This window comes from Lissotriton helveticus, chromosome 8 (genome assembly GCF_964261635.1).
Source record: "Lissotriton helveticus chromosome 8, aLisHel1.1, whole genome shotgun sequence".
NCBI lineage: Eukaryota > Metazoa > Chordata > Amphibia > Caudata > Salamandridae > Lissotriton > Lissotriton helveticus.
In genome coordinates, this window is record NC_136069.1 from 939,144,824 (window position 1) to 939,163,606 (window position 18,783).

The following is an 18,783-nucleotide window of genomic DNA, read 5'->3' on the forward strand; positions in this document are numbered from 1 at the left end:
CCACTGGATTCAAGCAAGCCGGGCTGAAGACAGCTGAAATGCCAGAAACCGGTCCTCGGAAGCTTGTTTCCGGTCTAAGGAAGGCATGGCTTGGCAGTTCTGCCAGGACTGTTCCCATGAGGCACAGGGTCAGACTGATTTGCATATGGCCATGTCTGAACTGGGGTGGCAGAGTGGGCTAAAGAACGGTGATGGATTAAACCCAGATTGTTAGAAATGGGATCCCTGGCTGGCCAGGGCTTGCGCCAAAGTCAGTCAGAGACCACCACTTCCATGTCAGGGCAAGGGAGTTACACGCCAAGATAACCTCTGCTCACCCTCTAGGTAACGTGGCGCGAGCAGCAAGGCTAAACTTGGAGGCGATGTGAGTTAAGTGTTTGCGCACGCACCCCCAGCAACAACACCCAAGGCCCACCACAAAGGAAACTCCACACAAGGTTATGTATAAAAATATCAAAAAAGGTATAGGGGGCCCCCTAAGGTGTGATCTGGGACCAAGGGGAGTAAGAGGAAAAAATTGTGACAGTGTCCCAAGAAGACAGAATGACAGTGGAGAAGAAATCCCTTTGGATTTGGGTTCTTCCTATACGAGTTCGATTACTGGACGCAACCACTAAGTATCACAACCAATGCTGTAGTCGGGTAGATATTAAGAACACCATGCAATAACGCTAGTATCTATGGCAAAGATAAATTAAAAAGTTTTTGTGACAGGAGAAGGAATACAAAAGTTGTTTTTAAAAAGGTAAACACAAATTTATTACACATATTCAAGATGCTGAAAACACAAACTTTAAACAAATTAAAAGTACATTGTAATACACCAAAGTTTCATAAAATATTAAAAATGTTCTTGAATCCAAAGGGATTTCTTCTCCACTGTCATTCTGTCTTCTTGGGACACTGTCACAATTTTTTCCTCTATGTATAAAAATAGCCTTTGTATTACACCAAAACACATTAGATAAAAACACACACTTTACAATGTGCCAACAGGCACGGGCAGAATTTACAGGGGATATGTACAAGACAGGGCCACCTGGACCACTGTCAGGAATCAGCACTTTTAGAACTTAGAATGTAAAATCACTGTAGCACAAATTCGAACATAAAGCACACAACCAGTAACTACTGGTAACCAGGACCTCACTAGCACCACCTGTACTAGGAAGAAAACACATGATGCATCAACAATACATTCAGAGGTGTAAGAACAAAGCACATGATGCATCAAAACACATTCAGAGGTGCATGGCAGGAAAACACATGATGCAGAACCTACATTCAGCGGTGTAAGGAACAAGGCACATGATGCATCTACAACACATTCATAGGTGCAGCACAGGAGAACACATGATGCCTAAAAACATTCAGAGGTTATCAAAGAACAATTGCGCCAAACTTACATAAGTCACCTCCTGTGACTGTCCCTAGGCCAACTGGCCTCGCAGGGGCAAGGACGCCCTGTGTCCCAAAATCAGGGGCCTAAACGTAGCAGTTGCCCACAAAGTGCTGGGCAACTGGTGCAAACAATGGGGCCACGCTGGAGCCTCGTGGGCTCAAGAACCAAACAGTGTGGCACTCCAGAGCCTCTCTGGGGCTCTAAATCAAATATGGGCTGCGAACCTCTCTGGACTCTTAAAATGAAGAACTGGCACTCGAGCCTCTCTGGGCTCGTAACAAATGGGCCACGTGGAGCCTCTCAGGGCTCAAACACCAAGCAATGCCCCCAAGAGCCTCGGGCTCTACAACAATTATGCCCCTCGTTGGAGTCCCTCCCGGACTCTGCATAAACAAAAAATGAGCCACGAGCCTCCCGTGGGCTCTAACGAAAGAAATGTCCCTCACGAGCCTCTCTGGGTTCGCTAACAGATGTGGCGTTGGGAGCCTCTCAGGGCTCTGAACAAATGCGGCACCGCGAGCCTCTCTGGGCTCCTAGAACCAATGCCCCAGGTCGGAGTGAGCACACAGGGGGGGGGCGGGCACCGGCAATGCGCCCCGATGCCCCCCTCTTCAACAAGCCACCCCGGGCCCCACTCACCGGCTCTGGGAGGCTGCCGGTCGTCTCCTCTTTACCGGTGGCCACACGGGGCTTCAGGGCTCTCCTCTTCCGGGCGGCGGTAGCGCATGGCGGGGCTCTCCCTCCTCATGGGAGCCCCGCCTTCACAAAGTGCCCGCTTCGCTTCGTTGTTCACCCAGTCCCCCATCTCGGGACCGGGACTCGACGTGGAGCCTTCGTGGCTCCCGGGACAGCAGTTCCCTCTTCCGGCCGGGCAGCCAACCGTGGCCCCTGCAGTGGGCGGGACTTCCTTCGCAAACAGAAAGTCCCGCCCAACGCCAGGCGCCCGGTCGCCTGACTTCCTTTTCGCGGCGCGAGGGCGGCGGCGGTGACACGAAGGGGGCACAGATGAGGGGTAGGCTCCCTCGAATTAGATAATGAAGAAATAAAGCGAGGTAGGCACTCGCTGGGGGCCCAGAGACCTTCACAAGAACGGGGCAAATGCCGGGTGGGCACCGGCTGAGAAAGACAGCGCTCCCAAGCGCTCGGCACACAAATAGCACTCTCATACGCCAGGGGTCAATGGAAAGCGCTCCCAGGCACTAGGGCAACAGCAAGTAGCAAGTCCTTCAGGGGTCCAGGGGATGGGCAGGGCCCAGGGGGGGCAAGCCTTCCCCTGGGCCCAAGCAGCAGCACGCCCCTGGTAGGATTCAAGTTGGGAACAAGAACATTTTCATGGGGTCACAGCCCCTCTTTTATACACCTTTTCCCTTTGTCTTCAGGTGCAGGGTGGGGGGAGAACCAGTTGCAGCTGGTTTTGTAGCACTGTGTTTACCTCAGCCACCCTTTCCATTCACCAGGCAGGCTAGGGTCATCAGTCGCACCACAGGGGGCGGAGCCAGTATTGTGTGGGAAAAGCCCAGCCCTATTCAGGACCCAGGCGCAGCTCCTCCCTCACATCAGCATGCTAATCTCTCCATTCACCACCGGGGCAGACCCATACAGACTCCTGGAGCCAGGCTCCTCAGCCAGCTTCAGCCAATCATGCGCCAGCATACTCACTGCACAGACAGGCACATGTCTAGAAGTGGCACTTCCACACTAGACACATACACGCCGCATACATCATTCTGCAGCATTCAATCACACGAGTCCGCACATACCAGACTCGAGCCTGTACACGAGTCCGCACATACCAGACTCGAGCCTGTACACCCCACGCATCAGGAACTACCAGGGACACATACATTCCCCATGCATTCCTATGGGAGGGCAGGCCTATCTCACCCACGCACTCAGGGAGCGCACGCACTTTACACTGCGCCACAGTGTCAAAGTGCGCAAAGACCACAAATCACTATAATTCAAGGCAAAAAGTTCAGGGGTGAACCTGCCAGAAGGGCCAAGCCCAACACAGATCTGTTGACTGGGTGTGAGTGTTTGATTGGTTCAGATGCTCCGTCCATCACCACCCCCTTTTGTACCACTTTGTTCGCCATAAGTTGGCAGGGTATGCTCAGACGTGAGTCCCTTGCTCACTTTGCCACTGGATTCAAGCAAGCCGGGCTGAAGACGGATGAAATGCCAGAAACCGGTCCTCGGAAGTTTGTTTCCGGTCTAGGGAAGGCATGGCTTGGCAGTTCTGCCTGGACTGTTCCCATGAGGCACAGGGTCAGACTGATTTGCATATGGCCATGTCTGAACTGGGGTGGCAGAGTGGGCTAAAGAACGGTGATGGGTTAAACCCAGATCTGTTGACTGGGTGTGAGTGTTTGATTGGTTCAGATGCTCCGTCCATCACCACCCCCTTTTGTCCTAATTTCAAGGACAGCAAACGGCTCACAAATTCTAATCGATAATTTTACTAGTTTTATGACTGAAAAACATTTAAAAATTACCCTGAGTAAAACTTTGGTTATGTCCTGTGGTAAAAAGAATATAAAAACAAAATCACACTATATTAATGGGACATTAATAGAGAGAACATTTTCATTTTCTTATTTATGGATTCTTTTTAACAGTAAGGGTACTTGGAATACACATATACCCTAGGCAAGTTGAAATTTGTGAAATTAGTAGAGGCCATTTTTAGATTCTCCCAGAAAATTGGTAAAAAATCTGTACGGGAGATTCAAAATCTAAACGGAGCAAAGTGCATTACAGGGAGTTGTTAAGGGGAGCCCTTTGGGGCTTGACAGATACCTTGCCGCTACAAACCCTTGAAAATTATTTTTTAATACGCTTGCTGGCCGTACCTGCCTCTACTTCTTCTATCATTTTGCATAGAGAAAATGGAATATCATATATACATGATTTGATTAGCACTGCGGCTTTAAATCTGTGGCACGATGTCTGGACTAGGGTAGAAACTTGTTTCACGAGGGATATTATATTAGATTGTTTGTCCCAAGACCGATGTAAGAAAATACCTTGGTTAAGTTATATCAGTGGTATTTTAGAAGAATGCAATTTGGCCCTGAACTGGAATCAACCTGAAGATATACAAAAAATTAGTAAGGTTGAATTAAAAAAAAAGAGCCTCTTGAATGTTAGGACAGCGTCAAGAGATGAGGTTTCAAGTACTAAGAAAACTGTTTCATTTTATCTTGAGGGGCCAATTGCCATGGGTATACAGCCATACCTCGTCTTTATAACTAATGTTCAGCATAGATTCTACCTAACCAGATTCAAATGAATACATTACATTACCTCTTTGCTTTCCCCAAAAGGGAAAAATGGTGTGCTAATCTTCCAAAATGTCCGTGTGATGGTAGGTACACACAGAGCACCCTTCACTTTTGACTTTTTTGTAATTTTTATACAGAAGCTAGGAACATGTTCTCCGGCAATTTTTAGAGAGAATTGCCTGTATTCCTATAAATCAGGTTTTAAATATATACGAAATTTTGAGAAAGTATCAGTCTGTAATGCAGTAATTTGTTATATAATGTCGGTAATTAAACAAAGGAATGAACTCGTTTACCTGGAAAAATTGAAGTATGAAATAATTTAAACTGTGTTTTTCTCCATGAAATGTATAATTGAATAATGATTATGCTCATTTTAAAATGTCAACTATTGAAATTTTTGTTAATAAATGGATTTTATTGTATTTTTTATAGTATGCTTTTAAGGACATTATGTATGATCCGAATAAAGCGTCATTTGATTTGATTTGAATTGACTACCTTGATTGATGACCTGAAAAAGTCACCATCCCCCAGGAAACCAGCAATGGGCTGACTGTATACCAAAGCCCTGGAGTACAAAACCCCACCAAGAAGGCCACCACACTAGTATGCAACCAACCGTAGGCGGATGGAGATGTACCTCATAAAATCCGAGGAGCGGTAATTATACGTGCAGATGCTCCTCTTTATTACCACTTTTCAAGAGAAAACGATTTGCCTAAGATAGGCAATGCCCTGAATCAGCTCTGCCCAGGGCAGAGGACATTGCTACTGCAAATTAAGACATAACCAATCACCCGGAGCTACCTGACAATCTGAGACCTTCCTTGTCAAGAAAAAATAAGAAAAGACTAAAACTGAAAAATATTACACAAAAGCAATAACAGAAGTTCAACTCTTCTCCAATGGCAACGATCAGAGCCAGAAGAAGAGCATGGGAAAGTTGAACCCCGCATGCCAAAAGATAACAGGAACTGCAAATCCTGTCAAGAGGTGAACGTTGGTGACTTGGGGAACCCCGATTTGAACACAAATAAAGACACCATGGAAGCCCCTGAGGCCATAGTAATAACAAATGAGACTCCAGAAAAAGTGAGTGATCCAGGACGGCCCCCGGAAAAGGACCCCCCACTCCATCCACCCCAGATAACAGTCAACTCAGCTGAAGGAAGCAAGTCCCTCAGTCCTCTCCAAGCCCTAAGTAGGGTCACAAATATTGCAAACAACATCATTGCTAAGAGACCTGAGAGATGAAGGTGTTTGGGAGACTCAGGTGAGCCATCTAACCACCGTTTACTGCAAACAGGCTCATTAGTAAAACAGGCTGCCCAACGGACATAATAAAGAATCAAGGAAACAGCAAATCCCCAAAGGAGTCGGCATCAACCCAAAACAGATCAAGTAAATGGGAAGAAAATCCCAGGAAAAGCCTAATTTTAAAAGACCCACTTCTTAGAAAACGATAAACGCAAACCTGAAATACACCAAATATTAAACCTTTACAGAGAATACGCGTCAAGGGGAACATGGGATATCCTCAATGGAGGAAACTTCTTGAAATTATGGGCACATATACCACCTCTGGGACAAATCTGCTCTGCTGATATAGAAGGTGTAGCCTATCTTCTCCTAGGGAATGGTGAGACCAACAAGTGCACTGAAATAATCTTTAACAAACCAAATCATGCTAATGCACTAAGGAAAAGTAATACACAACTTAAGTTATGGGGTATAAAACATGTTGATCCTGTGCTAAGCAAACACCTCCCCTCTTTCCTGGAGCAAGATGTGCACATAAATAAAGGGACAGATTTGGAATGCAATCCAAAAAATAGGAATATACTCACCACTGACTCAGTTTTAAGAGGCACCTCAAAGGCAAGCCGTTCTCCGGAAATTATGGCAGAGATATTAACAATTACAGCAGGTAGATTCAGTGAAGGACGCCATTGCACAGCCCAACATTCCACACTAACGGATTGGGAGTGGCTGTCAAGTGCATTGAATTGTAGAAGCCTCTAAAACACTACAAACCAAATAAGTGGGTCCCACCTGAAAATAAGCTCATCGAATATAAGAGGGCTATACGACTCGGCAATCAAGAACAAAACTATTAAAGAGCTGCAGAATCATGACATTATTGCTCTCCAAGAAACATGGGCACTAAACTACTCCCCCTGGCTGGACTTTACAGTATATGAATCCTCCAAATGGCATCACAAGTTGGGGTCATACCTCTGGTGGGGTATTATTCAATGTACAGAACGATTTATTGGCAACAACATAGGTAATAAATGCAGGATAAGGGGACTACATAATCTGGAAAATAACCATGACCAGCTGTGGGAACTGAGGACAAGGCTATCCCTCATCGCCGGCTGCATCTATTTACATCCCACTAGTTTAAGAAGAGAATCTACCTTGACGTCACTCCTCCCAATTTTGTGGGATCTCAGTGCTGCAAACCCAGACTATATGTGGATAATCATGGGCGATTTCAACACCAACATAATGCAAGATGATTCAAAAACAACCTAATAGGATTCCACAATGAAATTTGGGATATTCAGCCAATCAATGCACAATACAAAAGAGGAGAGAAGCAAGGCAAAGTGCTCTCAGTGCAACTAAATCAACTGGGCCTTCACATTATAAATGGTAGACTAGCACCGGACACTCCAGCAGACTACTCACATACCTCTTTTTATTAGGATGGCTACCCTAGATTACATGTCGATGTCTCTGGCTCACATCCAACGCACAGGCAAACATGAAGTCTCCCAAACCTTAGCCAGTGATCATGCCATTCTTAGCTGTGATACAAAAGGGGATGATGGACGGAGCGTTTGAGCAAATCAAACACTCACCCCCAGTCAACTGATCTGGGTTTAATCCATCACCATTCTTTAGCTCACTCAGCCACCCCAGTTCAGACATGGCCATATGCAAATCAGTCTGACCCTGTGCCTCATGGGAATAGTCCAGCCCGAACTGCCAAGCCATGTCTTCCCTGGACCGGAAACAAGCATCCTGGGACCGGTTTCGGATTCATAATCCTCATCAGCCAGGCTATCTTGAATCCAGTGGCCAAGTGAGCAAGGGACTCACGTCTGAGCATACCCTGCCACACTTAGGGCGAACAAAGCGATACAAAAGGGGATGATGGACGGAGCGTTTGAGCAAATCAAACACTCACCCCTAGTCATCTGATCTGGGTTTAATCCATCACCATTCTTTAGCTCACTCAGCCACCCCAGTTAAGACATGGCCATATGCAAATCAGTCTGACCCTGTGCCTCATGGGAACAGTCCAGCCCGAACTGCCAAGCCATGTCTTCCCTGGAACGGAAACAAGCATCCTGGGACCGGTTTCGGATTCATAATCCTCATCAGCCAAGCTATCTTGAATCCAGTGGCCAAGTGAGCAAGGGACTCACGTCTGAGCATACCCTGCCACACTTAGGGCGAACAAAGCGATACAAAAGGGGAGGATGGACGGAGCGTTTGAGCAAATCAAACACTCACCCCCAGTCAACTGATCTGGGTTTAATCCATCACCATTCTTTAGCTCACTCAGCCACCCCAGTTCAGACATGGCCATATGCAAATCAGTCTGACCCTGTGCCTCATGGGAACAGTCCAGCCCGAACTGCCAAGCCATGTCTTCCCTGGACCGGAAACAAGCATCCTGGGACCGGTTTCGGATTCATAATCCTCATCAGCCAGGCTATCTTGAATCCAGTGGCCAAGTGAGCAAGGGACTAACGTCTGAGCATACCCTGCCACACTTAGGGCGACTTAGGGTCAGGATGATTTGCATATGGCCATGTCTGAACTGGGGTGGCGGAGTGAGCTAAAGAACGGTGATGGATTAAACCCAGATCAGTTGACTGGGGGTGAGTGTTTGTATTGTCAACGCTCCGTCCATCACCACCTTTGGTTTTTCTTTGTTCGCCCTAAGTTGGCAGAGTATGCTCAGACGTGAGTCCCTTGCTCACTTTGCCACTCGAGTCAAGCAAGCCCGGCTGAAGAAGGCTGCAATGCCAGAAAACGGTCTTGGGAAGCTTGATTACGGTCCAGGGAAGATATGGCTTGGCAGTTCGGGCTGGACTGTTCCCATGAGGCACAGGGTCAGACTGATTTGCGTATGGCCATGTCTGAACTGGGGTGGCGGAGTGAGCTAAAGAACGGTGATGGATTAAACCCAGATCAGTTGACTGGGTTTGAGTGTTTGTATTGTCAACGCTCCGTCCATCACCATTTTTGGTTTTTCATTGTTCGCCCTAAGTTGGCAGGGTATGCTCAGACGTGAGTCCCTTGCTCACTTTGCCACTGGAGTCAAGCAAGCCGGGCTGAAGACGGCTGCAATGCCAGAAACCGGTCCTGGAAAGCTTGATTCCGGTCCAGGGAAGACATGGCTTGGCAGTTCGGGCTGGACTGTTCCCAGGAGGCACAGGGTCAGACTGATTTGCATATGGCCATGTCCGAACTGGGGTGGCGGAGTGAGCTAAAGAACGGTGATGGATTAAACCCAGATCAGTTGACTGGGGGTGAGTGTTTGTATTGTCAACGCTCAGTCCATCACCACCTTTGGTTATTCTTAGCTGTGAAGCCACAATATTGTGCCCCTGCCGACCTAACGCAGTCCTCTTCGTAAAGCAGGACAAACTTGAACCCGTCAACAGGGTAAGGTGGGACATGGACAACAAAGAATGGCACAGTATGCGAGTGGATTACTTCCTAGAGGCAATCCTGACTGCAGGCAATGAACCTCTCAACTCAAATCTTTGGGGGCGCCTGGCCACATTCTTAAAGGAGACAGGCAGTATTGCTACAACGAATGCCAGCAACATGAAAACATTCCAGCTCATGCCCTCTACACCCAACAAAAACAAAACCAGCACCTTAAAGCAACAACTAAACAAAGTCCTGAAGACCCCATGAAACAACAAGGGCAGATCAAATGGCTGTGATTCCAGATCACCACGATCAAGAAAAAATACAGAAAATCCCTCTATATCCCAAGAAAAGAAGAGGCCAGAAAATGGGCTGAATCATTAAAGATAATAAAATCAAAGGACCAGAGGAAATTTTGGAGGTGGATCAATAAAAGTGTCACTTCAAAGCCTCAGGCGACAAGTGGCAATGTAGCTCCCACCGATTGGGAATCGTATGTCAAAAGCCTATACAGGGAACAGGTGGAGGACAAAAATGAACACAAAAATAAAAGCAAGGCTCTGGGCAAGATCATCAACCTGCCCCTAAGATCATCTAGCCCATTGACTGGCGATATAATAACAATAAGCCTGGCTCAAGTAACCAAGGTGATTAAAGGAAGGCGCCCAAGTGGCTACCCTGGCTCGAACGGAATTCTAGCGGCAGTATATGTAAGAAACTGGCTCTATATATACTGCACCAAAGTGAGGTACAGTGTGTATAGAGTCTAAGGGTCTCCAGAGGTTAGGCAGAGGTTAACGTTAGATAGAACCTTACTCTCTAAAGTGGTAGCTTGGTCGAGCAGTAAGGCAGTATCAGAGGACAGTGTTAAGCATTTGATGTGCACACTCAGTCAGCAAATGAATTCACACACTCAAGAACTGAATTCTAGGCCAATTGTTTTTGAATAAAAAATATACTGTTGTTTATTTCTAGAACCAAGCAAGCCTGGCACAGGTAAGCATTAAATTACTTTTCAGATATGAAATGCTGTTGTTGAATACTTTCAAAATATAGTAGGACTTTGTACCAATTCGAGTTTACAGGGGTTGCAATGCAATGCACAAACCTAGTAGTACATAGGAATCAATAGGCTTTTTTCAGTAAAATGCAATTAAATTACTTTTCAGATTACTTTTACTAACACAGTGTTGGATCCTAGATTCAGCAACGGGGCATTTCCTGAAAACTGTTGAGTAAATGTGTTTTAGTTAGTTGTACGATTTTTAAAGAATATTCTTGTAGTTCAAAAGTTGACACAAGCTTTTTCACCTAGAATCACCAATGTTATCCTATGGAAGGAAATTCAATTCGCAGGTAAGTTACTTTAACGTTACTTTTCTTACTCAGTGCTGGAACGTTTCCTGAAAACAGTTGAGAAAATGCATTTTGGGTATTTGTGTGATTTTTAAGTAATATTCTTAGTTTTCAAAAGTTGACACAAACACTTTTTGGGAGAAAAACTCAATGTTATTCTATGAGGAAAAACAGGTTAGTGGTTTCGAGGTAAGTAATCGGTCTTTTGAGATAGGGTTCTGGGTTTAGACTCAGGGGTCTCCCAGGTGCAGTGAGGCACTGTTGTTGCACCCTCAGTGGCACTCGGGTGTCCGGGTGCCGAGTGTTAAGGCTCAATGTTATCCAATGGAGGACAGGTGGACTCCGGTTGGTGACTGCTGGCGAGCAGGGCATGGGGTTGTGGGAGGTTGTGGGAGCAAAGCTCCTAGGGTTAAGCTCAGGGCACTTTGGGGACCAAGTTAACACAAAAGGGGCACCCTCAGCGGCACCCTCAGCGGCACTCTCAGCGGCACTAGGGCGGCCGGGTGCAGGATGCTGTTTTGAGGTCGGGTGCACTGTTGATTTCAATAGAGATTCTCCAGGACAAAGAAACACTGCAGGCTTGGGGACAAGGATCTTCCAGGAGCGACCACCACTTCGAGGGGTAAGCAGGGATTTTGAGGGTTGGTTAGGCACCGCTGGGTTGGGCACAGAAGCCGTGGGGTATCGGGTGCAGGGGTGCCTTGGGACGTCAGATTTTCTTACCCGCTCTGGTCGTGGGTGGGGGGGGTTCTTCTGGATTGAGGCTGCAGGCGTTGTCTGGAGGCTTGAGGCAAGTTTTACATTAAATCCCACACTGACATCCATGTGAGTTTAATGTGCTGAGAAGTTTGATACCAGACTTCCCAGTTTTCAGTGCAGCCATTATGGTGCTGTGGAGTTCGTAATGATAAACTCCCAGCATCATATACTCTTAATGGCAGCACTGCACTTACAGTACACAGGAATGGACCTGGGCACTGTAGGGGTACAGGGCGCAAGCACCTGTACCCTCACCACTGGCATAGGGCACCCAGCTAGAGGGGTGACTGATGTATGCTAGGGCAGTGTTTTGTGGGCATGGCACACAGGGATGGGTGCCATGTTGACTCTTCACTTTGTTCTGCACCAAGACACGCAGCCTGCAAAGGCAGTGTGTGAGTGTCAGGGTACAGGGCCTCTAAGGGTGGTACAATAAGTGCTACAGCCCTTAGAGCCCTTCTCTGGTCACAGTGCCCTGGGTACCTGTGGTTCCATTTACCAGGGGTTGACATGTGGCCAGAGATGCCAATTGGGTTTTAGGCTTCAATGCAGTTTTAGGGAAGGAACATAGGTCCTGGGTACCTGATTAGCAGGAGCCCAGGGCACACTCAGTCAAAGAACATCATCAATTCAGCAAAAAGTGGAGGCATACCATGCAAGAAAGAGGGCACTTTCTCACAGTATACATATATAACCCAAACAGATGAGCCTCAGTTATGGCTCCCCTATTTCAACAATACCTATTGGGATCAGCTATCCCCAAGTTATGGAGGGGCTAATTACTGGTACTGATACACAAAAAAAGGCTCCTGGAACATCCACTGAGAACTACAGGTTAACTGCCCTCCTGGACACAGAAGGGAAGTGCTTCACCAGCATCCTAAACATGGAGATCTAAGACCGGACACAAAGCATCAATGTAATTCTGATCAGACAAGCAGGTTTCCAAAGGCGATGTCACATGAGGACAATCTCATCCGCCTGTTCCACTTGAGCAAAGCAACCATGACAGCAAAAGACTGGGCTGGCTTTATAGATTTTCAAACCGGTTTTGATCGCATTTCAAAATCAAGGCTTTGGTCAAAACTGAATGCCTCTAGAATTCCAGCTAATAGCAGTAAAGGGCATGGGCCTGTATGCTGAATTTCTAGACTTTCAAACCGCTTTTGATAGCGTTTGAAGATCGAGGCTTTGGTCAAAACTGAATGTCTACGGAATTCCAGCTAATTTATTAAAAGCTATCACCACGCTTTATACAGATGTGTATGTCAAAATAAAAGTCAGTGCTGGATGGGCCACCTTGGCAAAAATGAAGATAGACAAAGGCTTGAAACAAGGATGTATATTGGCACCTTTATTCTTTAACCTCTATCTGGCTGACCTGCCAACCCACCTAGAGATGGTGAGCGCCTTTCCACCAAAAATGGCAGGTCCCAGAATACGACCGATACAATATGCAGACGACACTGTGCTCCTCGACTACACCTATTGGGCTGCAGCAACTCCTCAGCAAACTAGCAACCTACTGTCAAATTAACAGCCTGAAGAAAATGTAACAAAGACAAAAGTCCTGATAATTTCATCTAAACTGAAAAAAAGTTGGACCTTGTTTATTGAGAGGAATCCTGTTAAAGTCATGGAAGCATATATATATATATATATATATATGTATATCTCGGAGTATGGCTGGACCATAGGGACCGCATTTCATCCCACATCCATGCGCAACAGGCAGTCACTAACTCACTCGAATGGGCCTTAAGCAAATTACGGAAGTAATTGGTGAATCCTGATTTAAGGCCACTGCTAAAGGTGATGGGTTGTGAATTACTTACAGCAATAACGCTAGGCTGAATCACCTTTAGAGAAAGAATGGCAAACTGACTTGATAGGGCCAATCGATTTGCTATCAGAGAGTCTTTTCCCTTCCCAACTGCATGGGCAAATTCCCACATTCGAAAGACGTTTTGCTTGGTCTCGCAGCACAGGGCACTCAAAGCCAAATTTTTTATAAGCTGCATGAAAGCCAAACAGGCAAAAGAAAACATGGTAAAAAGCATACTTTGGGTAATAAAAAATCACCTGACCAACTGGCACAAATATCTCAGCTGTGCATTGGATACACTAGAGATTTAAGATATTTGGTCTAGGGGCCTCCCAGTGCCAACAGTCTCTAGACTAATAACCGAGCAAGCAAAAGCAATCTCAAGAGAACAGGACGGTCTGACCATTAAGAAATTGCCCCATGGCAGCTGTGCGTCCACATTGTACGAACCAGGGGCCCTGCCGATTTATCTTGCCCTGCCTTTTATTCTAGCTCTAAAACAGGATCTAAATAATGAGACTGCGATTGGGCTTAATTCCATTAAAAATTTATTGGTACGGGCAGACATTGTTTGATGAGCATGAAAGACGTTCTGATTCTGTGCAAAGCAGGAAGAATCATAGTGCCCATACCGTCATTCGCTCACGCCACGCTTCCCACACATCCAGCCCCAAATGATACACTAGACACAAATTATGGGTAAGAACTGCTGCAGGTTTATTTTCATACAACAAACGTATGACGTTTAGGTGGGTCATCTTACGGGCGATCCCAAGCAGGCAGCCCCTCGCTGTCCCGTCTGCCTAAAGAGCCAGCCAGCACGGTGAGTCGATGCTCGGACGGTGCAGCACATTACCAATCCTGTGTTATTCTCCCGCCCCCCCTGTCAGGGCGGAGTGGTGTGGCACACCCCCGGTCGGTTCAGGCCCCCCGATCGCCCGAAGGACTAACAGGGCGCCGTCGTGGTTCCCCAGAACCTCCTGCGGCTCCGGGTCCTTGGCTCAGGCGCCCTTACTGTGCCAGGCAGAGGTACCCTTACTGTACCAGTCCGCCGCAGAGGTACCCTTACTGTACCCATCTGCCTCCAGATCGCCCTGTAACTCCGCCTGCAACACAAAAGACAACTTTAAAACAATCCATTACTTAGCGCCGCCTATCGAGCCGCTGGGTAAGAGGATAGGGTGGGAACAGCGCTCGAGTGGGCGGACAGCCGGAAAAGAGGCCGAGCCAGGGGCAGTCGGGGCTTAAGTATTGGGGTATGCCACCCCCGACAGGTAGGTCCACCCCTGGCCGCGTGACCTGGTGATCTCGGGGAGGGGCCAGAAGCCCTGCATGCCTCCCCCTTTGCGCCCCCCCACCCGTGTACCGGCGGGGACTGTGACGAATGGCCACTGGAGAGCTGCCTCGCTGATGTCCCTCTGCGTGGAACGCGGGAAGCGGCAAAGTGCCCATACCGTCATTTGCTCCCGCCACGCTTCCCACACATCCAGCCCCAAATGATACACTGGACACGAATTATGGGTAAGAACGGCTGCAGGTTTATTTTCATACAACAAACGTATGATGTTTAGGTGGGTCATCTTACGGGCGATCCCAAGCAGGCAGCCCCTCGCTGTCCCGCCTGCCTAAAGAGCCAGCCAGCAGGGTGAGTTGATGCTCGGACGGTGCAGCACATTACCAATCCTGTGTTATACTCCCGCCCCCCCCTGTCAGGGCGGAGCGGTGTGGCACACCCCCGGTCGGTTCAGGCCCCCCGACCGCCCGAAGGACTAACGGGGTGCCGTCGTGGTTCCCCGGAACCTCCTGCGGCTCTGGGTCCTTGGCTCAGGCACCCTTACTGTGCCAGGCAGAGGTACCCTTACTGTACCAGTCCGCCGCAGAGGTACCCTTACTGTACCCGTCTGCCTCCCCTGGCCGCGTGACCTGGCGATCTCGGGGAGGGGCCAGGAGCCCTGCATGCCTCCCCCTTTGCGCCCCCCCACCTGTGTACCGGCGGGGACTGTGACGAATGGCCACTAGAGAGCTGCCTCGCTGATGTCCCTCTGCGTGGAACGCGGGCAGCGGCATTAATCCATGTCCGTTGCATCTGTGAAAAGCTGCTCCATTTTAGCATATTCTGGTTGCGCCCAATATAGCGTGCCTGAAATATTAGAACGTTTTGTGCAGCTGTGGAAGCATGTCTGAAAAGCGAGTCCTCCCAGTTGGTAACTCGATTCCTGAAGTTCCTGAGAGGAGTTTTGGTATCACCAATATGTGTACCAGATGCCACGCCCCAAAAGACTGCTGAAGACTTCCAAATCTTGGAATGCTTAACTTCACTGGTGAGTCCAATGTTCTTTCCACTCTTTAACTTGGCTTCTTTGAAATGTTACTTGTGATTAAATTTAGCCCCTATGTTTTCCTTACACTATTTAGCAACTGCATTCTAATCTGGGTACATTTAGGAGGCACCACACATAGACAAGCACTTTTAAGAGCCCAAGGTTCCTTCCCTTTTTATTTTAGCTCCATTGAAAGATTACTTGTGGTAACATTTGCCCCCTTTGATTCTGTGAAACTTTTTAGTGATTGTATCGTAACCTGGCTCTGTTAAGAGGTACCGCGCATGGATAAGCACTATTCCTACTAGACTATCCTTTTTACTAGATCTCCACCCAAGTTTTGACTTCGCGAAACCACTCAGCAACTGCACTTTAACCCAGGCACTATGAAGTTGCACTGTGTGTGGCGATAGGACTAGCCCTGTCCCCTATTGAGGGATAAAATTGCACTTTAGACTTCTTGTGTATCTTACATTCATGCACCTTTAAAAGGCACAGGAAACATTTTATTCATTTTTCAACATTTTAGAGACTTTCATTTTGCCCCAGTTTTATGGCACTTCAGGCCTTTGTAAGCACTGTTATACTGTTGACACATAAAAATGCATCTATGGCTCTTATTGTGATGAGTTTAAATAATCGCACACTAAAGATTGTATTCATCTATCTAATTGGGAGAATGCATGGGCCATTTTTAGTGCTCCATGCGAGGTTTCATAATTTGAAGAAAACAAGTTTGGATTAAAAACAATGGCACCTACTTGTAGATATGTCTTAAGGTCAAACGAGATTACATGATTTTAAGAACCAATGATATCTACTTGCTATTTGTAGATACGTGTAGATTCGGCACATGGTCGATATCGGGAGCGGATTGAGTTATTGCCACTTGTTAAATGGTATGCTGAAAGCATCTTTGCAATCTTCAGAGTTAATGAGGGATGCTATTGACTTTTTCAGTCCATTCTGGTGCACTGTTTCCTTATGCACAGGAACTAAATCGCAAAGATTTATAATTTTGTGCTTTGTGTGGCATCAAAGAAAGAGCCATCATAACTGTGTCCCTTAGCTGATGGTTCTCACTCCAAGGGGTTATGAATGCTATATTATCCATGTGGCAACCGTTTACAGAATGTTTGCTGAGTGATGGTGCCAAAGGCAAGAAATGTGAGGATCTTTGGTCGCATAAACATAGTGATGTGAAAAAAATGCACTCTACTGCATTATTAGATTTTTACTGGAAAACATAACTTCTGTAGTGGACATAATAAAAAAAATAGAGCTTGAAAAAAACCTTTTCTGCCAAGTGTTGAGCATAATTGGTGTAGATGTGAAACCTCTCCTTGAGAGTAGGCTGGGCGACACCTTTATTGACTTTGGCACAGCTACCAGTATTGGCAGGGAAAGCTATGTCAGTGGCCAGAGTTAACAAACTGTGACCTGGCTGTTTTGGAGTTGCCCGTCTCAAGTGCCAATGTTGAGAGGGTCTTTTCACAAAAGTTTACATGGGAAGGAAAGTGCGAGCTCACATGACCAAATACTCACTGAAGGAGTATTGTATGGTGTATTACAATAGTTTAATTTGCAAAACTCTATTTGGACCTCATATACACTATATGTACATTGTCTATATATCATGTTCTATAAGTACAGAAAGCAAGCAATAATAAAAGCAAAACGTTCCATAAACACCGGAAAAACCCTTTTTCTGTTGTTTTTAGTGGCGCGAAAATGTGTAACCACTGATAACAACTGTTTTTTAAGGTATTGAAAACACTGAAAAAACCCATCAGAATTTACCAAAAATAGAAACTGAAAACAGGAAAGCCTAGTTATAGCTAACTGCGCATTTTACAAAACGGTTCCGCCACCGGATTTCTGTGCGTTTATACACCCCTGGATAATCCCGGAAGTGAAACTACTGGAGAGGTCATGGAATCTAAAAACACATATTGTATCAAAACGTATTTGTTGTAAGAAATTTCGAAAACATTTTTTTAATGGGGTCAGTATGTGGCGTATCTTGGGACACAGGGAAGTAAACCAACCTGTTGGAGCGTGAATGAAATGTCAGAGAAACTCTCCTTCTGTATATCGAGTTGACAAAGACTGAGGCTTTCATGTAGTTCAAGTCCACAGTAGGACGCCACTAACAAAAGGTGGGAGGGTGGGTGGGGGGAGGAACATGTTGATAATAATAAATAAAAATTACTACACTACAGCCATCGGCTGCCTCCCATGTCGCGTCGCTCCTGCTATACTCTCCTGGTCACAGCAGCCCTGGAACAAACTCCCATCCAATCCCTGTGCTGCAGAGCACAGCTCAGGTTGGCCTGAGCGGGCAGGAAGGATGATCCCTCAAGTCATGGAGCCTGTGGAGTTTCTTCCGTCTGGCTGCTGAATGTACAAGGTCTGGAGAAACTTAAGTGCTCATGTGTGTTTTGGTCAGCGTGAGACAGCCGGCCAAACACGTATGCGTGCAGTGGGCGACGCTCCTTCGCCATGGCGGAGGAGCCGCACATCCCGCAGTTGGAAAAGATACATTAATTTAAGGACTGCAAGCCTAAACTCATTGTGTGTTCTGCACATAAAGCATTAGGCGATGGCTACTGCTAAAGTGGACTGTGACGGCTACAGATAAAGTGGACTATCTCTTGACAGACCCTGCTTGAAACATACATTGGCCCAACACATGTTTAAATTATTCACATGCATACGAGGATAGTGTGACAGTCATCTTAAAGCCCTTGTAATCTTGTTTGTAAAAAATATCTATATAATAAATTGGTGATGTATAGTAACCCTAAAGGAGGCTTCTGGATTTAAACGTTTACTCAATGCATTATTCAAATTAAGTTTTTATATAATAATAATTTATGTATTATTGTTGACTAAACAAATCAAATTTATCCTGCTAGAATTATGACTGTTCTTTTTCTTAAATACTTTATAAATAACCACCTGCCATTTTTAAAGTTGACAGGCACACCGCTTGTCAACCTCTGTCATGGGGAATGAGTAATTTACTCTGTCCCCTTGGCGGAACGGCGGGCTGCACATCAATATATAAATGTGTCCCAAAGTCTTCTTCAGGACAACTATCCAATCCCTGCTCAGATTAAACTCCCATTCATCTGCTTTTCTCACACCGGGAAC

At 46.5% G+C, this 18,783-nt stretch overlaps 1 protein-coding gene across 3 annotated transcripts in view; it reads right to left on the reverse strand.

The window, feature by feature from the left end:
* The window catches only part of ADGRG7 (adhesion G protein-coupled receptor G7), a 1,657,602-nt gene that overhangs the window by 240,120 nt on the left and 1,398,699 nt on the right, over positions 1–18,783 (reverse strand). The window lies entirely within an intron of this gene.